Raw genomic sequence first — 23688 nt, forward strand, 5'->3', positions numbered from 1 at the left:
GTATGAAATTAGGCAAGTCTCTATGCTAACTTGCTTTTATGTCATATGTGGACCTCATGCTTTCGCTCAACACCATTTATCTATGTGAAAGTTCCTGAATAAATGTGTGCCAACATTGTAGTCTTGGTGAAAGCTCCCAGACAGACACATGCTAACTTTGCCTTAGCACAAAATACAGGGTATGGCCTCTAAATCCTTTTCATTAGAGCCAAATTACTTAAAACATATTATAACCTATTATAAGGAAATAACTAGTCTGTCTGTCTATCAGCAAACAAGCAGGCTACAAATCTACAGGCTACAGTTTGAGGGTTTACCTCTTAGTATTTTTGGAATACAGCAGAAGATAAAGACATAGTATCCTGGGAGTCTTCTAAAATACATGATATTGACTAACAACTGAAAACCCTTCCCCATAAAATTAATGAGAGAGAAAATAGTGAACAGGTGTTCTTAAAATTTCTCTCTACTTCCTACTAAACCCATTAGACTAATGTTATGCTTACAGTAACACTGTTTCAGTTTCTGGCTCAAAGTTTGATTGGGACTCCCCCCCCCCCCCCCCCCCCCCCACCTTTGGTGCATTTGTTCTCTTTTGTTGTTTGAAGGAACAAAGCAAATTTTATAAGGTTCTCAGCAGTGACTTCTATCATTGTTATTCCAGAGGGATAGGGAGAGGGAATCAGAGTGACTGTGGCGTTAGACACAATTTGCTGTTTGTCACTGCCTACATTCACCATTGATATGGGATTATGAGAGAGACCTGCTGCAAGAAAAGGGATTTTACTGGAACATTTGAGAATTACATTAAAGTGAGATTTGTAGCAATACTTTTGATGAAGATTAATGCTAACTCTGTTAGCTACTGTGATGTAAGGAGATGTATAGTGGTGAGGTACACTTTCCCAGCTAGAGTAAAATATGTGAGGCTGATGGAAAGGAGGGAGAAAAGAATAGAAAAGAAACCAGTGTGAAACACACAGAAGGGGGATGTCAAAAGGTGTGGTTGGAAAGTGCAAGGAGAGAAGTTGAAGATACATTTTTTGTAATCTCCCATTCATTTTCTCTCTTCACTTTACCTCTTTCATCCTGTGCTGCGGTCTCATGATTCCGTACTTCCTTTCCCATTCCCTCTGGCTTGAAATGCTTTCCAGTAGATTTCAAAATCCTTTTATTGCTGTTTGATAATCTGACTGTCCCCATCTTCACTGAGTCAGCCCTCCTGGAGGCAATGCGTCCTCTCAGTTATCAATGTGATGTCCAGTTACTCGTGATGGTTCTGATTTGGTAAAACAGCATGCTACAGGATAAATAGTAACCATCACAGAGAGACAATTTAAAAAGAGAGGACTAAGTGCCAGACTAAATTTGCACTGATGCATGTTTAGGGAGAAATATAAACTATTCCCAACTAGGAAATCTCAGGGATAAAATGGGGGCTGGAAAGAGCAAGAAAGGTGAAAGATGATTTCTCTAAATGCTAGTCTCACATGACATAAATGTAGTTCTATTCAAAATGTATTACCTGGAAGCTGTTTTAAAATGTAGAAAGAACAAAGTAGACAGCACTGGAAAAGTAGTCATCTATTGCCATATGGTATAGTTACCACACTGCAGTATATTTGAACTGCTACAGGACTTAATGTAATATGTTTAATAGTACTCTTTGGGCATGTCTGCACAGCAATGCTGAAGATGAAATAAGCCACGCAATTTCAGCTATGTCAATTGTGTAACTTAAGTTGAAATAGCTTATTTTGGCTTTAGGTGCTGTCTACACAGCAGTAAGTCCGAGAAAGAGCATTCTTCCTCTAACTTTCCTTACGCTTCATAAAATGAGAGTTACATGGGTCAGAGTAAGAAGTCCTCCAGCTCGTCACTATTTCAACATAGTATCAAAATAACTGCTTCCTTTGTAGGCGCACACAGGGCCAACCTGAGCCCTTTTGGCGCCCTGGGCCCGGGCACGCGGTGCCGCCACCGGGCGCATGCGCAGGCCCACCCCCCAGGGAGCACCGGCCCGCCCCCGGGGCACTCGGCGCATGCGTGGGCCGGTCATGTCTGCTGGTGCGCAGCCCGGGGCCTGCCCCCAGGGCGCACGTGCATGCACTAGCCAGCCTGGCCTGGCCAGTGCTGCTGGCATGCGTGCCGGGCCATGCAGGGCCCCGCAGCTGTGGGGGGAAGGGCACCGCTGGGCCAGCACTGTGGGAGCCAGGGGTGCAGCTTCTGATGGCAGCTGTAAGGGACTCTGTGTACCTCTTTACAGCTGCCATCAGGCGCCCCTCATCGGTTGGCGCCCTGGGCAGCTGCCCGGCTCGCCCATGCCTCCGTCCAGCCCTACTTGCACTCATGCCAAGACTGAGTATTATTTTAAGCTTACGTTACATTACATTACATTACATTAGTTATTCTGAAATAACACTGCTGTGCAGACATAACCTGAATGTGCAGCATCTGAAAACAGTCCTGAAAATACACATATGAGAAAATGTTTGTGGCTTTTTAAACAGAGAATTTTAAATCTGCATTGCAATTGTTTTTCACCATCATGAAACTATCAAGTCTCTCTTTTCTCCTTTGTAATTTTGTTCCTGGGTTGGAGTACTGGCATTTAAATGCTTCATTCGTTCTATGATCTACAGTAGTATCCTGTACTATTTTGACCTTTTCAGAATTCTGTAGTTTAATTAGGCAGCTGGGTTTGGGTTTTTTTTTTTCTTCACTCATCTTCTCCTTAGCAATATCCCTGATTTCTGGATAAAAACAAGTTTGGCCAGCAAACCAAAACAAACCTTCCTAAAGTGATAAAATCACAGCAGGATATTGTTAGTAATTTCCACATTTTTAGACAGTCAAGTCCTGATATCTTATCCCTGCAGCATTATAATGTAAAATAATGTAATCCTCAGGTTTTTTTAGATGAGATTTTGGAGAGAGCCAGTTGCAAATAGAAGAGGGGGAGTGGTCTGAAGAATACGAGTAGGATGTATTATGGCAGCTTTCTTGCATGATGTTATTTGTTGCTTCAAAAATGAGGTAAGAAGACAGCTGTTTATGCAAATAAAATGCCTCTCAAATCCACATGAGAAGGTGTGTGTGGTACTTATAAGACAAAAATTTTCCCTCATGCCCATTCTGCATCTGTTTCCTGAATAAATCCCACACCAGTCTTAATTCCTATCTGCCAACTTTTGTTAATGAATATGGAACTTGCTGAAGAGCCAACGCATAATGAATAAAAAGCATAAACATTGCTTTTAGTCTGGAGTGAATGCATGACTAATCCAAATTAGATATACAGAGCTGCCCATTTGAAAGGGCAGCCTTTGTAGCTTGATGTGGTGAGTTTTTGCTTGGGGGGAAGATGGGCATGCATACAATGTACTTGTTGAATCCAGCAGTGAGGAAATTCAGGAGTGCAGTGTGGGATTCTCTCAGTTCAGAATGGAAGGTGCCATGTTAAAATACATGTAGGTGTGTTGTGTCCAACTCCAGGGAATACCCAAGTCTTTAGAGGATGCAAAGTACAACTTGCGAACCTCGATATCGCACCAGAGATGAATATAATTCAAAGAGAACCGATCTAGTCACTTAGGATTATCCATTTCAAATGTCAGCTTCCTGGGAAAAAGGCACAGGAGTTGTGTCTGCATTTGTTTTGTATAATGCAGAATGTATTTTTAGTGCCAGTGCATTATGATGATGCTATTACTTCTGCTGACTGGCTTCCACATGGAATGAAAGTAAAGTGGGAATTCAGATTTTCTTCACTGTGCAAGCTAGGCTCAGAAACCATCAAAAAGTCTTTGAAGGTTGGGCATGTGGAACTTTCTGAATAGATGTTGCCTAAGCACTAGCTGTCATCCACACTAAGCTAGATCTAAAAGGTGCTCATCTGTTTCACAAGGAAGAGAGGGTAACAGTCTTCACAATTCCTGGAATATTTTTGGATTAAAAAAAAATATTGATGCCCCTGAAAGTTGTAAATTTTAAAATGCTGGAAAGTAAAGACCAGAGGCTCATCTCACACTGGCTTCACATCATTGTGACTCTGACTTCAGTGGAATTATCTCTTAATTTTTTCACTTACATAAGCTAGAAAAAAGTCAGACCTGCTTATCTTTATTTAGCTGCAAACACCCACCAATGGCAATGCAATCCTCTTCATGTTGCTCCATCAATGTGCAGTTTTTCTCTTTTGGATGGACCATCTGGAGGAAGACATTAGTCAAACATTTCATACCAGCTTGATTGTTGGGGAAAATAGAGGAGTCTTCACTGAGTTGGCCATCAGGTTAGCAAATGATGCCGATTACCTAGGCAGAATTGGGATTGTAACCACCCACCCATAACAAATAAGCAATCAGATAATAACTTTTGGTTACTTGGGACGTAAGCAGACTTTGAATCAGTAAATGGGGCTATTATATATACCATCATCAGACCCCACAAATTGTCCAGTATCTCTTTCCCCATTGCCTCATAGATGAAAAATGACATTAACAGACATCTATCAAGATGCAAAATAGCATGATCATGGACATATACCATCTCATAATGCATATACACAAAGGAGGCCAAATTAACCTTGATTCAATTATTTTCTAATTTTTGACTCCTTTACTTTGTAACCATAACATTCTTTTTCATATTTATTTAAATGAAATTGTCTAGATTTAAAAAAAACCAAACAAATGGAAATAAACAGAAATTTAATTATGAAGAACCATTACTGATTGCGATATTGCCCAGCAGCAGTGTGGAACCTTCAGATACACTGCACGGGCCTCTGCCAGTTGAGCTAAGTGGTTATGTATGTGGAGCAGCTACTGCAAGCTGGCTTTGTGTGTGTGCGCGCACATGCATGCACACATCTTAGCTTTCACTTCAGGTTCTGGAAGAGAGTGTTTTTAGTAATCATGGGGGCCCTTCTGCTGCTCCCTATCTTTTCTCCTTCCTAATGCCTGACTTCTTATGCCTGCCTTTAGATTCCCCACAAATATTTATCCCAAAATTCTTGTCTAGCCTGTTCCAATCTGTCCACCCACAGTTTCCTCGCTCTGTGTTCCCTCCATTCTTTTATTTATTTATTTATTTTTAATTTTATTTTTTTTTGCCACCCCCAGGATCCCAGCTCAAGTTTCCTTGGTCTTGTCATTCATAGTCTGGCCCACAGCTCCTCCCAGTTCCAGGGTCTCTCTTTGCTTCTTGTCCTAATATCCTTTGTCTCTTCTTTACAATTTCCTCTCCCCACTCCCCAACCAGGTTTAACTATTCCCTCCTCCATGCTGCCTGAGTACCAACAGGGAAGGGGCATTCAGATCACAGGATAGACAGCCTATCTGCTCTCACTTTTGGTGCTCATCAATAGCTCACAACCATCAAGAGGAGCTATTGTAGGGGCTTTTTCACGCAGTCCTTGTCTAAAACGTTGTTGTTGTGGATGGAATCTTTGGTGAATTTAGTTGATAAACTCCATTAATTCTTAACTGAGCAGGTACAAACTGAGATTACCCTTCTCGCATTTTTTACAAATTCTCTAAGACCCATCCCTGACATAACTTCTTCCCCCTACATCCTGCTTCCAAATGTCAGTACATTTCTCCCAATTTTCAAGAAACAAACAAAAACAGTACAAGATTTTATATTTATTTAACACAGGGAAGACAACATATTTTTCCCTCCCTAACCTCATTCTTGAAAATGTCTGAATCATTTTTGCTGAAACTTTCCAAAATCTGCCAGCAACAGAATGCCAGCATGGAAAAGATAATCATAAATCAATAGATGTTTGAGAACATTATAAACAACCAAAATCTGGGTCTCTACCCAGGGGCAGCCCATGAGCATAGGCAGACTCGGTGGTCGCCTAGGGCACCACCTTCAATTGGGCACCTTATGATGACATCACGGGGTGCTGGGGTGCCCAGTGATTACATCACGGCCATTGACCATTGCAGTGCTGCTAGCTCTGTCTGGTACAGGATTGCAGTCACTCAGTCTCCAACAATTTACTAGGACCACAGTCTGAAAGTTTCTCAAGATTACTGTAAAGTTGCCATAAGTTTACTGCAAACAAGAAAACTGCATCAAAGTCTAGAAGATCTAGAAGATGTATAACATCATTACAGGTCAACAATAATAATTTTGGTAACAATAGCTCCCTTAGGACCAAATCCTGCTCTGTTTTAATGATTACATTTTGAGAAGTGGATGTAGATGGGTGTGTGTGTGTGTGTGTGTGTGTGTGGGAGAGGGAGAGGGGAACGAACACGTGGCCAGAGTGAATGCAGGATTCTTCTAACCTTTTCCTAAAGAGCTCACTGAGGAAAAGGACTGGCTTGTGTGCTTGTTGATCTATCATAGTTCTGTATGTGGGGTCAATGGAGATAAGGGGGAAACATTTAAAATAAAAGGAGCCTCATCAACTGTCCAGTTGCCTGGGAGATTTAGAGCCATCTGCAGCATGGCTAGGGTGCAGAAGAGCAAATGAATGTGCCCACTTGCATTGTGTAGCCACTCACCCCTGAGTCATTGTGCCTTGAAGCAAGAAGATGACTATTTGAGTGAAGTATTGCAGATAGTTCAACCCCCTGAATGAGATTTTTGCTGGTAAGGGCAAGATTTTGTCCTTAGCCTGCTCAAACATTATTGTGATCTATCATGTATATCACAAGAAGTATTTTAATGGCAGTAAGCCTTTTAACACAAAATCATTACTTGAGACATTTTAGACCACTTTTGCTATCTTCAAGATTTGAAATCAATATGTCAGCCTATATATACACTTAATTCTCATGTGGGATTCCAAAATAACAGTGGAGATGTAGTTAAGTAATAAATTTCTTTTAACTAAAAGCTTTGCATTGATATTTTCATGATGTGCATTCAGCATATTTTGATTACACTTATTTGGTTGGAGAAACTTCACCTCATAGAGAAATATACAGCAAGGCCAAACTCATATGTTGTCTTAAAAAAAGAAATTTATAAAGCAATTTTTTGCACAGTTCTTCTATCTCATAAATTAATAAAGAATATTAATTAAAGTATTACAACATAAAAACTGGAAACCAAAGAAGAACCTGAAAGGCAAACTGACATCATTACTAGAATACATATGGGGATGGAAATGTGTATATACCTTGATGTCCTTTTAAATCCCTTCAGTCCTGAAAGCTTTTCTCTGACATTATGGCTACAAAACACTGGTTCACAGTAGATTAGAAGGTGATAAGTTGAGGGCAGAGATTAATACATGTTATATGGTAGTTTGACCATTACCTTTTCCTTTGTTTGTTTCTTCCATGTGTTTCATCTTTTAGAGTCCTAAATTGTGAATTTCATAGGGTAGATACTACTTCTTTTTATGTGTTTCTATTTGACCTCCTACAAAGAGTTTTGATCTTCAATATGGGGTTCAAGGCACTAGCATGATAAAAATAATGAATCAATGGATCATCATCATAGTCAAGGGTCTAATTCTGCCCTCAGTTGAGTCCAAAATTCTTAATGAGCTCAATTAGAGCAATATTAGACTGAACAATTGGCAATAGTTAAAACATTAAAACTGTTCACATGAATTCTCCGAATGATTTTTTTTTTTTCAAATCCGAGATCCTGCTAGGATGTAGAATTCACCATTCACCACAATAAAGTCTGATCTATGGGCTCCCTAAAAGGCACGTGGTGCCGATATATGAAGCTACCCATCAAGACCTGTTTCACGGTCCTCCTAAAACTAAGATACCACTATCTGTATGCTATTTTCTGCACTTTAACTCCCACTGAATAGCACCATACTCAATCAGTAGCATCATTGAAAGGAACACACTAAATATGGAGTAAGATACTTTTCCTGCAAGTAAGGGTGGCAACATCTGGACTATGAATCTTGTTGTTAAAGCTGAAGTGAAAAGGTTTACATATTCATTAGATTCTGAAAAAAAAACCTAACTATTTTGGGAAAAATTTGACTCAATTTCTGTACCTGCTGAGAGCACAAAGCACTTTAATGAAGCAGTGAAAATGAACTGGATGTGAATTGTTATGTAGTAACTGATCACACATATGGGATTAGTCACAAATATCCCAACTTAATTTTAGCCACGGATTGTCTCGTTGCCATTTTGAAATTATATTTTTAAAATAAAATAACACAGAGCTAAAAGAAACAACCAGCTTTTGCCCTAGAAGTAATTCTGAAGTGAAAATTAGTTTATAGCAGAGGGATTACATCCAATTGCAGCAGTCTGTGAAGGAGAACTAACACAGCTCTGAAATATGAAAAGTTGACAATTTTAAGCTTTTTCAGATTGTATAGGTGAACTCCATCACATTACTGAATCATGAAGGCAAGGGGAGAACCTCTTTGAAGTTGTGCAGTCTATCGTCCTTCCCCCTTCTTTCCACTCCTTGAATGGATTGGTTTTTGTGGTGTTATTCTGCCTGAATTATTCTAGTGCAGTAACTTCCAGGGGCCCTATTCTGGAGAAGTGCCCCATTGTTCTAGGTGCTGTATAAACATATACAGATATGGTGTTTGCAGTCCATTATTAATATTTTACAGAATTCCTGATATGAAGGTAGTCTATCGTTAAGGCAGTAGAATGGGACTGGTGATATGTGGCTCATTTCCAGTTTTAACCCAGACTTCTTGGACAAGTATATATCTGTGCATCCATTATCTAGCTATGAAATGGGTATAGTACTTCCTTTGGGTATGTCTACACTACAAAGTTAATTCGAACTAACAGACGTTAGTTCGAATTAACTTTGATAGGCACTACACATGCAAACTGCTAGTTCGAACTTAATTCGAACTAGCGGGGTGCTTAATTAGAACTAGGTAAACCTCATTCTATGAGGACTAACGCCTAGTTCGAATTAACTAGTTCGAATTAAGGGCTGTGTAGCCACTTAATTCGAACTAGTGGGAGGCTAGCCTTCCCCAGCTTTCCCTGGTGGCCACTCTGGGCAACACCTGGGAAACTCATGTGCCCCCCTCCCGGGCCCGGAGCCCCTAAAGGGGCATGGGCTGGCTACGGTGCCTGTGACAGGTGCAAGCCTGCCAGCACCCAGCCAGCAGACCATGCCCCTGGCACGGCTCGAGCCAGCCACCCGCTGCCACCCAGCCCTCCGCCTCTTCCCGGGACCAGGCTGGCGGCTCCCAGGAGCCTGCCCGGGGCTACAAGAGGTGGGTGCCCACCTGGTCTAGTGCAGACATCATGGACCTCATCCATGACCTCCGCACTAGGCATAGGAAAGTGGCCTTCTAGGGCAGGATAGCTGCCAGCCTGGCCACCCAAGAGCAGGTGTGTATGAAAATCAAGGTGGTCCACTGAGACCCCCGACCCTGAGCTTAGAATGGCCATACTGGGTCATACCAAAGGTCCATCTAGTCCAGTAGCCTGTCTGCCGACAGCGGCCAACACTAGGTACCTTGGAGGGGATGGACCGAAGACAATGACCAAGCCATTTGTCTCATGCCATCCATCTCCAGCCTTCCACAAACAGAGGTCAGGGATACCATTTCTACCCCCTGGCTAATAGCACTCCATGGACCCAACCTCCATCACTTTATCTCACTTCTCTTTAAACTCTTCTCTAGTTCTAGCCTTCACAGCATCCTGCAGCAAGGAGTTCCACAGGTTGACTCTTTGCTTTGTGAAGAAGAACTTTCTGTTGTTAGTTTGAAGCCTGCTACCCATTCATTTCATTTTGGAGTCCTTTAGTCCTTATATTATGGGAACTAATGAAGAACTTTTCTTTATGCATCCTCTCCACACCACTCATGCTTTTATAGACCTTTATCATATACCCCCTCAGTCTCCTCTTTTCTAAGCTGAGAAGTCCCAGTCTCTTTAGCCTCTCTTCATATGGGACCTGTTCCAAACCCCTGATCATTTTAGTTGCCCTCCCCTCTCCCACCCTCTCTCTTCCCCTCTCCCACCTCCTTTTCCCAGTCTCCCCAAGTTTTGTTCAATAAAGAGAGTTTCTATTTTTGAACACACGTGTTCTTTATTTTGTACATCAGGAAGGAGGGTTAGGGAGGGGTAAGTGGAAGGAGGTGAGGGAGGAATGGGGTATGAGCCCCCGATGGGGAGGACTGGGCTGGCTCTGCGGGCTCCTCGGTGTGGAAACTCTCCTGAAGCCCCTTGATTGACCCCCTCCGGATGGCAGCCTGCGGCAAGTGCAGCCGGGCTGATGGCCGAGTGCTGTGATGTGCCCAGTGTGGGCACTCAGGGCACTTCAAGCCAGGACTGCTTTGCAAGCGGGGAACCGCTGAGAACTGTCTGTCCGGGGTGGGGGTCGGGTCCCTTTAAGCCCAGCCCTCTGCTAGTCTGAAGCAGCAGCTCCACACTCAGTCCTAATCTGATGCCCTGCCGACACTGCTTCCGGCCAACCTTAACCTCAGTTCAGGGTCCACTCAGTGTGGACATGCTAGCTTGAATTAGCAAAATGCTAATTCGAGCTAGTTTTTAAGTCTAGATGCGCTAATTCGAATTAGCTTAGTTCGAATTAATTAATTCGAACTAAGTTAGTTCGAATTAGTGCTGTAGTGTAGACATACCCTTTTTCTTTCTTGAAATCTCTTCTCTAGAGCAATAGTAAGTTCTTTATAGCAGACAAGGCACTTTCACTTTTTGGCCATGTTTACTACACTAGAATGTATTCTGAAATTAGTAAATTTGACTTAGCTCCTGATTTAACACATACAAACTAGTGTCGAAACTATGGGGAAGCCTCAAAATCAGTCAGAGAGAAGCTCAGTTAATATGGACATGCTACCTCAGACTTAGAGCCCCAGGAAGCACTGTGAGTAGTTAGTTCGAATTACTCTGTGGAGTAATTATTTCAAAATAGTGGCACAGGAGTGTCCATGCTACCGTTACTTCAAAATAACTATTCTAGAATTGGTGTTATTCCCCAAGGAAAGCAGTTCAGATTTTGAATTCCTCAGCCTGTAATTTTGAAATAACAGGCTTGGTAGTGTGGACACTCCTCTTATAAAGTCAACCTAGAGCGGGGGGTTATTTTGAAATAAAGTGCTAGGGTGTGTCTAGACTACATGGCTCTGTCGATGGAGCCATGTAGATTAGGCAGGATGACAAAGGGAAATGAAGTGGCATTTTAAACAGTGAAACGAGGTTTACAGGATCTGCCGATGAAGGGTTCTGGGATTGGCAGATCCCCATCTAGACTGCCGCGTTGTGCTGACAAACAGCTGAGCGGAACAGTGCGACGGCCATTTTGATTTAAATGAAGTGGTGATTATTTAAATCGACGCTTCATTTCCCTTTCTTGAGTAAACTAATCTACATGTCTCCGTCGATGGAGCCTTGTAGTTTAGACATGCCCCTAGTGTATACCAGGGCTTAACGTGTACAGTTCCAAGCATAGGGAGGTGTTTATTGACTGGGGCTGCTAGATGCTACCTCAATAGTTTGACTGATAATGAAACCTTTAGCTTCTGCTGTTCAGCAAAATTTAAAAAATAATTTAAAAAAAACTTGACTGCTTTCTTAAGAGAGAATCTTTTAGGAATAAAATTAAAATAACTAGCCTCAACTAAGGAAAATAAATATTGTTTCTAAAACTGCTTTTTGTGGGGAATGCCCAAGATGTAAGCAACTTCAAGAGGGCTATCTGTAATATCACAGTAACTTCAGTGATGTCACTGGTAGTAGCAACACAGCTGTCAGGCCAGGCCAGGACATTCTGCAGTTCTATACCATCTTTCTTTTCAGTTATTTCATTTTCAAGAGATCACCATTAGGGGGAGAAAACTCTTAAAGTAGCCTCTTGCTGTGAGGAAATAGGTGCTACTTGCATACTCTGGGGCATCCATATACATGTTAGACAGGTTTTGTCCTAAAATTGCTTGATTAAAATTAAAACTTATCGTAAGTTTGTCTTTGATTTGTCAAAATGTTCTTTGTCAGCAATTAGCTATGAAAAACCTAAGCCAGTGGTGTCTCTCTGAGTTTCACTTCATCGCAGCCATCCCAATTTGGAAACTCTGAAATAAAAGGTTTCAGATTACCTCATTTTGCTCAAAAGTAGCAGTTATGAGTTGTGTTGGTCAGGCATTTAGCTGAAACTTTTCTTTTCTTGAAGTAAGAAAATGTTATTTGTTGAAACTGCAGGAGAGAGTGGGTTCTGAGAAACTTGTCCTCTAAAAAAATTAGAAATTTGTCATTTCAAATTTTTTACAAAGGGAAGAGGTTGAATTTTTTTGTTTGGAAATTATGTTATGGTAAATAGTGAAAGAAAAGGAGTGTCAAAATCAGAAATAAACCTTGATTTACAAAATCCCCAGATTTTTGGCTTATGGAATTCTTCATGATTTTGCATCTTTGTCCACATTCAGGACTAGTAGAATTCTAAAATTTGATATTCTGTAGGATAAGAAAATAGCTTCCTTCCCTATTTAAATTAATTTATTTAATTTTATGAAACAAAGCAAGTGTGTTTCTGCATCTAAGCTGAATTTCATAAAACATCTAAAGGTCAGAATTATGCTTTCTGGTTTTGTCCTTCATGTTCATGTGGTTTGGGAAAATTCTGCCTGAAATTTCCAGACTCCTTTTTAACAATCATCATAGCAATGTTGCTCATGTTCCGTACCGGAATAATGCAGTAAGAAGAAAATATATGGCTAAACAGATGGAGAAATATGATGACACACCCAATTTGAAGTACATCAGATCCAGCTTGTGTGCTTGAAGAGTGGGTTCAGTGGCAGATGGAGGATACATTTTTCAGGAGATTTTTTTTTCATGATCACTGAAGCCAGAACAAGGTGTAGAGAGAAGACCTCTACCAAGGGAAAAGACATATTGAGTGGGGGTACAGATGATCGACTTGTATACAAAACCTGCATCTGTTTTGGAAAGGGGCAAAAAAAGGTAGAATAAATTATACTTCATTTGCTGTTCAGGTCATAAAATGGACTACCTGTTTTGACTACCTCTTTTAAGGAAATCCAAATAACTTTATTGAAATGGAAGTAAATCTGTAGATGTTTTTGCAAGTGGAAGTTCCTAGATAGCAAACAACTTAGCTGGCTAGTCATCTCTTCAGACAAACAATTATGAAATGCAACACGCATGTAGAAACTGAGTATTGGATAGTGTATTCTTGGTGCTAGTAGAGAAACATTTTGAGTTAATGAAGAGCTATGCACTTATTAAAAGAGGGCTTTTATAGCATTGAATAGTGTCGGGTTTACCTACATAAGAGGTTTTTCTCAAGGTAAATGGTAACTGTTTAACCTGAGGGAGCTAATGCACGTGTGCAAGCTAGTCTGGATACTGCACAAATACTTTATTAGTAGTTTGTGCTGGCACTTGATCATATTAGTGGAGGGCCCTTAACTAACATAATTGTGATATTAGACTGACTTAAAATAGGAGCAAAACTTGAGTCTGGCTATATCCTGCTCTCAAACAACACACATGCTTAGCGTAGTCTCCTATAGTTACATGTGTACACATTTGTCACAGCCACCTGACATCAGACTTTCAACTCTATCTGTGCGGGATACCATACTGCATAGAATTGACTTGACGGCAGTTTCTTTCTTGCAATATGCTCTGTGCATTTTTTGTAGGGATCACTCTCCCCTCCCCCACCAAACACACACACTATCAATAACTTTACAGTGTACACCCCATTAACCCTTTTCTTGTTCTCTTTCAATGGAATTTAGGGACAGGCTTTAAGACCTGAGAGAGACTTGGACATCTCTTTCATATAACGGAAATGTCAGCTGTTGTTCAGAGAGGCAGGAACTATCACTCCCAGCTTTTAGTTTCCAGGTGTTGATTACATCTGTATCTCTTTCTTACAGGCAGTAGTGCTTGTTTGGAGAGCCTGTGTTTATTTTATGCTCAGTGGCAGAATATTACATGAGATTTTCTTGGCATGAGATTAATCCTACTTATTCTTTCTTCTGATAGTTTGATAGTTTTCCATAGCAACATTAAAAAATGAGAGTTCAAACATTGGTTTTTCTTTGCCCAATCAAATGGAATGTGCTATTGTCCCCTAGGTCACTTATGCATGCTAATGGCTGATAGAATGAAAGGGAAAGATGAGTGCATCTATGATCACCTGCATACAAACCTCAGCCATCAACTAAACCATATGTAGAAAATGAAAAGTGGGATAAGGTTTTCTTTCTACTTGTGCTTCATATGGAAAAGGGATTCAGTTGTCCCCCACAGTTCAGGAGAAAACCTTTGTCACTGGACTGTAGAATATTTGAGTGTGGAGTTTTCTTAATCTCTCCTGTAATAGGAAAAACATTTAAAAGCATTGTTTACGTTTTTTTTTTCTGTTATGGACTAACTTGGCTACCTCTCTGAAGCTTAATCTCTTCTGTTGAAGCTATTCAATTTTACATACCTAATTGACTAATCAGATTATGGACTTGAATTTGGGTCTCCTGCGTCCTAGGTAAGTGCCCTAAATACTGGCTCAAAGTCATGCTCATGCTTGCATTCATAGGGACAATTCATAATTAGCACAACTGAGGGTATGTCTACACTACCCCGCTAGTTCGAACTAGCGGGGTAATGTAGGCATACCGCAATTGCAAATGAAGCCCGGGATTTGAATTTCCCGGGCTTCATTTGCATAAGCGGGGCGCTGCCATTTTAAAATCCCTGCTCGTTCGAACCCCGTGCCGCGCGGCTACACGCGGCATGAACTAGGTAGTTCAAACTAGGCTTCCTAGTTCGAACTACCATTACTCCTCGTGGAATGAGGAGTAACGGTAGTTCGAACTAGGCTTCCTAGTTCGAACTACCTAGTTCATGCCGCGTGTAGCCGCGCGGCACGGGGTTCGAACGAGCGGGGATTTAAAAATGGCAGCGCCCCGCTTATGCAAATGAAGCCCGGGAAATTCAAATCCCGGGCTTCATTTGCAATTGCGGTATGCCTACATTACCCCGCTAGTTCAAACTAGCGGGGTAGTGTAGATATACCCTGAATGATTAAGCCAGAGAGAGTAGGTCTGGAGCCTGGCTAATTATAGAGCACTTGCCTACCAGGTGAGAAACCCCAAAGTTCAAGTCTCTGCTCCAGTTATTGATTTGCTATTATGCTACAACTTCATTAGGAGAGATGGAGCGCTCCATTGCAGAATAGTGCAGTGGCTAACATGTTTTCACAAGCAGGGGAGATACAAGGTCAAGTATGTTCTATATAAAAGGCAATCGGGGAATTAGATTGGGTCTTCCACAGCCTAGTTGAGTGACCCAATCAGTGGGCTAAAAGTTATAAGGTGACTTGCTGCTACTGCCATCTTGTGAATGGCATCTTCATCCCTAAAAAACAGTTTGGGACTTTTGCCAAAAGTATTTTAAAATTTGTATCAACATTGTGAATAGTTTCCGGTTGACCAAAACTTCATTTTTCAGCAACAAAATTAGTTATCCAAAAGACTGAACCCAGCTCTAGTTAAATGATGATTTACCAGAATGCTGATTTATTGTAAGTGGATAGTTCAATATTGTGTGGTCTGGGCACTCTAGTTCTGGCTGACACTTATTAAACAAGTACTACAGAACAGTAACAAATCAAAATTGCATCTATAGCACTTTAGAAAATAGCAACATGACATGACTACTGCAAGCACAGTGCAGCACAGCAATTAATCAATGTTCTGTTGACAGATCTAAAGTTACATGGACATTTAAATATGGAAAATGCATATATGTAAATGGGGAGAATAAACACTTCTCAAAAATGAAATAGAAATTCTGATGTTGGCATGTCTGAACAGTGGCTTGGGCAGATCACCAGTGTGACAAAGCTTTAGAGAAAATAAACCGAGGAAGAGATTGAAGTTAGTGGCAAAACTTCCATTAACTTAGATGGGCCCAGAATAAAATCCTCTCTGTTCAAAAGTGATTAAATATAAACATACAATTAAAATATTTGAAAACAGTAAAATCAGAATATTTGGCTACAGATAAGTCTGAAAGCCGAATAATTTTCTCAGGTGGTTATTATTGGTAAATCATTCTGGCAAATAACCAGTCATCATCTTAGTCTCTGAGGCAAAAAAGGTTCTTCGTTTACTTAACTCAGTTATGCAGCTACTTTTAGTGAGGTAATGTTTGTATTTTAGTCTCAATATACACAATGGTTATATAACTGTGTGTGTTTATGTTGAAATTCCCTGGTAATTAAGGATAATCTGTTGATGTGTGTCACATTATTGGATTTTAATAAGAAAATGAAGATAATTGTTTTACCCACAAAAGCTCATGATACCATCTACATATTTTGTTAGTCTTTAAAGTGCTACCAGACTATTTGTTGTTTTATTAAGTTTACCGTTGTTGTGTGTTTGCATCAAATTCTGTGTGAAGTGGTATGAATGAGGTGTCTAATGAAAGCTTATGCTATGCTGATTCGGTCTATGCTACTTTTATATATGTATGTATGATTTTATATGTTAAGTTATGAATATGGGCTCTTTATTTATATGTAAATGTTCTGTGCTTGGGAGACAGAAATAGGTGTCGACCACTTATTGGAGGGAATGATTATTCAGTGAATAGCTATGCTGAATTGTGATGCAGTATGGACAATGGCTTTCAAGTGTTGCCAATAAACATATGAGGAATTCTGCTGGGAAGCTGAAGACTAGCAGGTACCCCATGGTGCTGCATAAAAAAGCCTCCACTTGAGCTTACTTGATTTATATACATGGATTTTCTGAAGCTACACCAAACTGTAAGGTCTAAGGTTTTAAACTGTAACTTGTTGTGATCCTTGTCAATCTTTGTAATCTGTGTAACTCTCAGCCACCTTGCTTGTAACTTTCCTGAAACTGCATTCTCCCCTGAGTGAATGGAGAGAGATTGTGAGTGTGAGAGTGTGTTTGAAGAAGGCTTGGAACAATGGAGCACATTTCAATGAGTCATCACAGTATGGGCATGCTCCCTGATGACGAGGCGAATGAGTCAGCGGAGCCATTCAGACACTATATAAACTCATAGACTTTAAGGTCAGAAGGGACCATTATGATCATCTAGTCTGACCCCCTGCACAATGCAGGCCACAGAATCTCACCCACCCTCTCCTAGAATAAACCTCTCACCTATATCTCAGATATTGAAGTCCTCAAATGGTTTAAGGACCCCAAGATGCTGGAGGATTCTCTACAAGTGATCCGTGCCCCATGCTACAGAGGAATGCGAAAAACCTCCAGGGCCTCTGCCAATCTACCCTGGAGGAAAATTCCTTCCTGACCCCAAATATGGTGATCAGCTGAACCCTGAGCATGTGGGAAGACTCACCAGCCAGATACCCAGGAAAAAGTTCTCTATAGTAACTCCTATCATCCCTCCATTGGCCTATTTATCACTGATAGTGAAAGGTCAATTAGTTGCCAAGATCATGTTATCCCATCAAACCATCCCCTTAATAACCCATCTAAATTATTCTTGAAGCCAGATTGGTCTTTTGCCCCCACTACTTCCCTTGGAAGGCTGTTCCAGAACCTCACTCCTCTAATGGTTAGAAACCTTAGTCTAATTTTAAGTATAAACTTCCTAATAGCCAGTTTATATCCATTTGTTCTTGTGTCCACATTGGTATTAAGCTTAAATAATTCCTCTCCCTCCCTGGTATTTATCCCTCTAATATATTTAAAGAGTGCAATTATGTCCCCCCTCAGCCTTCTTTTGGTTAATGTAAACAAGCCAAGCTCCTGAGTTTCCTTTCATAAGACAGGCTTTCCATTCCTCGGATCATCCTAGTGGCCCTTCTTTGTATCTGTTCCAGTTTGAATTCATCCTTCTTAAACATGGGAGACCAGAACTGCACACAGTATTCCAAATGAGGTCTCACCAATGCCTTGTATAATGGCACCAACACCTCCTTATTTCTATTGGAAATAGAACTCGCCTAATGCATCCCAAGACCGTATTAGCCTTTTTCACGGCCATGTTGCAATGGCAGCTCATAGTCATCCTGTGATCAACCAGGACTCCAAGACCCTTCTCTTCTTTCGTTACTTCAAACTGATGTGTCCCCAGCTTATAACTAAAAGAGAAGGAGCACATGTGAGACTTTCTTTTTCCTTCCTCTAATCCTTAGAAGCTCCTCTCCAGTGTCTCTCCTGAATAGCTTCCCCAGCCATGATAAGCAGACAAACCCTCCAGGGGGAGGGGGAGAGAGAGGGAGATTGAGATCTCTATTTTCTTTAGTTTTAACCTTTGTTGGCTGCTTTCTCCTCTTTCATTTTACCTAGTGGAAATAAACCCATACTAGTGTAACTCTGGGTGGTCTCCAGTGAGAATATTTTTGGGGTAACACATGGCTATTTGCAGGGCTCGCTGAGCGATAGCGAGCCCCTATTGCTAGCCACACTGTCCGGCATTGTGCACATGCGCAGATCACCAGAACCCGGCTCTTCTGGGATGTAATCTACTTGCCACGGATGAGTAGATTATATAGATTGTCGAACCCTGGCTATTTGCATAGAAAGGACATGGATGAGTTAGTTGATCATGTGATCAGCTCCATTTTGGAGTTTTCACCATCACTCAGGAGAACAACAGATTTCCCTCCACATAGGCAAGATTATAAAAGGGTCGCGAGGACTCCTCCATCTTTGTCTTAACTCCTGCTCTCTGATCCAGGAGAAGGAGCGTTGATCCATCCTAACATAGGATGCACTCCACACACTTTTAAGCTAGCAGTTTTTTACATCTCTGCTAAGAGCCTGCATCAGGAACCTGGTGATTGATGTATGTAATGTGCTTTCTTCAAAAATCCTACTCTCAACCTTTTCTTTCTTTTATTAATAAACCTTTAGATTTTTAGAGTCTTAAGGATTGACACAATGTGTTCTTTCAGGTAAGATCTGAGATATAAGTTGACCTGGGACTGTGGCTGGTCATTTGGGACCAGGAGAGCCTGTTCTGAGTTGGTGAGATTGGGATTCATAACCTCTCATCGGTTGTGGCACAGGTAAAGCTGGAGTGTCTAAGGGGATTTGCTTGTGCAACTTCTTGCCGGCCAGATTGGCAGCTGGAGTGCTCAGTGTGCCAGATTTGATGCCTTATAGAAGAGGACTCCAGTCTTGGGCTGTAAGTAGCCCTGATTCTAAGCAATTCACCCTGATTTGACCCTCTCAGCAGAGCCCCAAAGCACCTGGTATATTACAATGTGTTACCATAAATGTCTGGAAGGTTATTTGATAGAAACATGGGGCTCCTCCAGCCTCCTTTGTGTCATCTTAGTGTACTCAGTGCTTGTTACAGGTGCTTGATTCCTTTAAGTCAGAGTGGCTTGTCTTTGTACAGCATTTCTGTTTTATAAGGTACATTCATCTGTTTCTTCTGGAATCCATGAACAACACTTTATTTCCTCAAATGGTCATACATCTTTGGTGTAGAACAGTTTTCCATCAGCTAATGGCACTGAGTGTAACTATCTTTCATTGGGTGAGAAAATACTGTTCACTGAACCAACTTCTCCTGGTGACACAGAATTCATCTTCAGGTTAGTGTAGGCTCAAAAAAAATTGTCTCCTTCATTGAAAGAAGTTGGCCCAATAAAATATATTACTTCATTACATCTCTCTAATGTCCTGGGAACAGCAGAATTACAACAGCACTGCATATGCTAACCTATATCATCTTTCTTAGAAACAGAGCTGTGGAAACAGCTCTGTTACGATGAGCCGCCATTTCCAGCTACCTTAGACTCTCTCATCCTCCCTGTACAATTTGAGGACACAGAACCTCAGTGATGTTTTCCTTCCTTATAGATAACCTGCAACAACACAATGATCAGTTACTAAATTACATTTTACAAAAATGTAGTGACCCATGATTCAAATTGTACACCATTTCCTCTGGTATAGTAAACCTCAGGTTTTGGCAGTGCCTCCCTTGGAAGGCATTCCAGACTGCAAGTTCAACCACCTGAGTAAGTGCAATAGCTTGTTGTTTCACACTGATCATTTTGTGGTGTAATTAAGCACACAGGCTACATCTAGACTACATCCCTTTTTTGTAAAAGGGATGTAAATTAGATGTATCACAATTGCTAATGAAGGGGGAATTTAAATCTCCCCCACTTCATTAGCATAAAAATGGCTGCTGCTTTTTTTCGGCTCAGAAAATAAAGCCTTTTCCGAAAGATCCCTTATCCCTCTATGAAATAAGGGATCTTTTTTAAAAGGCTTTATTTTCTGAAAAATTAACGTCTAGACTGGCATTTTTCTCTGGCAAAGTTCCATGCCGGAAAAAAGTGGCAGCCATTTTTATGCTAATGAAGTGGGGTAGATTTAAATCCCCGCTTCATTAGCAATTGTGATGCGTCTAATTTACATCCCTTTTACGAAAAAGGGATGTAGTCTAGACATAGCCACTGTGTATAAATCACCTGTAAAATAAGCTACTGTTAGCAATACAGAAGTAATTCCAAAATATACTTACCCGCTCTGGGGTATTGATAGTCTGATCATATAGTCAGAAAGAGCAAACTATTTTCCCAGGATATCCATGATAATCTAATAACAAGGGCTGGAGTCACTATGTCTGGAAGCCCTTTTTCTAAAATAAAGAAAACTATGCCTTGAGCTGTACGTCTCTTTCTAGCTTTGAGCATTTAAAGTGAATCCTACTTGGTCACATTTGTAGTCTCACATCCAGTCCACAAGTATCTGCAAGAATCCTCAGTGAGTGGGATGTTCCTAATAGGGATGGTTCTTTCCCCCCCTATTCTATTTAGCATCTTTGGCTACATCTAGACCTTTTGTGTAGACTACAATCAGTAGTTTTGAAAAAGCAAGCAGCTTTTTCAAAGGAGAGCACCTAGGCAGTCTGGATGCTGTCCTTCGAAAAATCACATTTTGTATTACATAGTGCCTTTTTTCAAAAGGGCACTTTCAAAAAAAGGCGTTCTTCCTCATAAAATGAGGTTTTCCACAGACAACAAAACAGCCACGTTCTTTCGATTTACTGTTGACAGAACACAGTGGCAGTCTAGACTCAGGTAAAGATTTTTCAAAAAAGGCCACTTTTTTCAAAAAATCCCTGTATTCTAGACAAACTATTTAAGTATTATTCAGAAGTAAACATAAAATCATGACTGATAAAGTCTGCAAATAACTCAAATGTTGAGGGCATGGTCAATAATGAAGAGAAGAGATCACTGATACAGAGCAATCTAAATTGCTTGACAAATTGAACACAAGCACACACTATATATTTAATATGTCTAAATGTAGATTGTACACAGAGGAGAAGGGACTCTATTCTAGGAAACAATGCCTTTGAAAAAGATTTACGGGTCTGGTGGACATTAACTCCCAAGTGAAGCTGTGGCTAAGTGCTCTAATGTGATTCTGGGATGCATAAACAGGGAATTCTTGGGTAGAAAACAAGTTACTTTAGTGTTCTATTTGGAACTGATGAATTCATCGCTAGAATACATGTCTGGTTCTGGTGCCTACCATTCAAGAAGAATGTTGGGGTAAATTGAAGCACATTCATAGAAGAGCTGTGAGAATGATTAAAGGATAAGAAAGCTTGCCTTATAGTGATGGACTAAAGGAGCAAAATTGATTTATCTTAACCAAGGGTATGGCTACAATGTGTTTTATTTTTCGGAAGAGATATGCAAATAGCACTTGCAAATGCTGAAAAAAAACCTCTTTCAAAAGCCCCTGTAAACCTCATTTTATGAGGCAGAAGGGGGCTTTCAATAGAGAGGGGTTTTCTGACATTTGGCTCCGTGTAGATGGGGCCAAATGGTGGAAAATCCTCTTATGGGAAAAAAACGGAAGAAGGTATGCAAATGCGAGCACTATTTGCATACCTCTTCTGAAAAATAAAACACAATGTAGCCGTACCCAAAGGCTATGTCTACACTCGCGGCTTCTTGCGCAAGTATGGCCGTTCTTCCACAAGGAAATTTATAGTACGGCGTGGTAAGAGAGGGCTCCTTGCACAAGACTTATGCTCTTTTTTTTATCAGGTGTAAGCCTTCTTGTGCAGGTGATCTTGCGCAAGAGGGCAGTGTGGATTCTCGGCAGGGATTTCTTGTGCAAGAAAGCCCTATGGCTAAAATGGCCATCAGAACTTTCTTGCGCAAGAGGGTGTCCACACTGCTATGGGAGCTGTTGCGCAAAAGCACAGCACGCACATGGCAGTGTGGACGTTTTCTTGCGCAAGACTTCTTGCACAAGAACCCTTGCGCAAGATATTCTTGCACAAGAAACCACCAGTGTACACATAGGCAAAGAGAGAATTAAGGGGTGAATTGATTGTAGTCTCTAAGTACCCAGAAGGGGAACAAATATTTGATAACGAGCTCTTCAGTCTGGCAGTGAAATGTATGACGTGATCCATTGGCTTGATATATTTAGACTGGAAATAAGGTATACATTTTTTTTATGAGCAAGATTAATTAATCATTGGAAGAACTTTCCAAGGATAGTAGTGGATTCTCCATTTTTTAAATCATGTCTGGATGTTTTCAAAACTTATGCTTTAAGAAAGATTTGTGGTGAGATATATGAACAGTGCTACACAGAAGGTCAGACTAGTTTATGATAATGGTTGTGTTTGTCATTAGAATCTATGGATCTATGGGTTCCTTTCTTCTTCTCTCTGAGCTTGCATTTTGTTAAATCAGCTTCCACTAACATAAAACTAAGGGCAATCCTCTCATTTCATGGCATATTAACATAACTTCTATGTCCTCTCAAAAGTAAAATACTAACCATAGAATTAATCTTTCAAAATTAGACCTAGTCAAAAGTTTTCTTATGTAACATTTTTCTATATATAAAAAAAAGCTTTGTTAAAATTAAAACATTACATAGCAATTGGTCAGTTTCAATAAAACTCATTGAAGGTGGAAAAAAAACAACCCCTGAAACAAACATTTTGCTTACTTAAAATAATCCATTTAACATTATCAAAACATTGCAGGTTGTTTTTTTGTTTTGTTTTGTTTTGTTTTGTTTCAGAACAGCTTGGTTCCAATTTTAAAGTTACCATTTTATTTAAAACTAAATGCAAATAGAAAATTAAAAAGTTTAAATTGAAACAGAACATTCTGATTGTTCCAAAACAATTAAAAATGAACAAACTAATTTCTTAGGAGTTGTTGTGTATGGACATCTTACTCCATTTAAGATTTTAAAAAAATATAGAATTTTCCATGAAACTGAAATACCAGTTTACAACATAAGAATGGCCATACTGGGTGAGACCAAAGGTCCGTATAGCCCAGTATCCTGTCTACCAACAGTGGCCAATGCCAGATGCTCCAGAGGGAGGGAACACAACAGGTAATCTTCACCCGATCCTTCCCCTGTCACCCATTTACAGACAAACAAGCTCTAATTAAAACATAAGTAAAATCTAACCAAAGCAATAACATGCAGACCCTATTCTACCCACTACCTATATTTGAAGTGTCTATCTCTTCCCCTCCTCTCTCCACTCCCAGGGGGCCTGTGACTATAGCTGATACTATGTGTAGGAGTCAAGTATCAGAGGGTAGCCGTGTTAGTCTAAATCTGCAAAAGCGGCGAGGAGTCCTGTGGAAACTTATAGACTAACCAAAGTGTTGGAGCATAAGCTTTCATGGGCAAAGACCCACTTTGTCAGATGTCGCATGCATCTGACGAAGTTGGTCTTT

At 40.5% G+C, this 23688-nt stretch overlaps 1 long non-coding RNA gene across 1 annotated transcript in view; it reads left to right on the forward strand.

The window, feature by feature from the left end:
- The window catches only part of LOC142826915 (uncharacterized), a 194387-nt gene that overhangs the window by 50549 nt on the left and 120150 nt on the right, over positions 1-23688 (forward strand). The window lies entirely within an intron of this gene.

This window comes from Pelodiscus sinensis, chromosome 1 (genome assembly GCF_049634645.1).
Source record: "Pelodiscus sinensis isolate JC-2024 chromosome 1, ASM4963464v1, whole genome shotgun sequence".
Classification (NCBI taxonomy): domain Eukaryota; kingdom Metazoa; phylum Chordata; order Testudines; family Trionychidae; genus Pelodiscus; species Pelodiscus sinensis.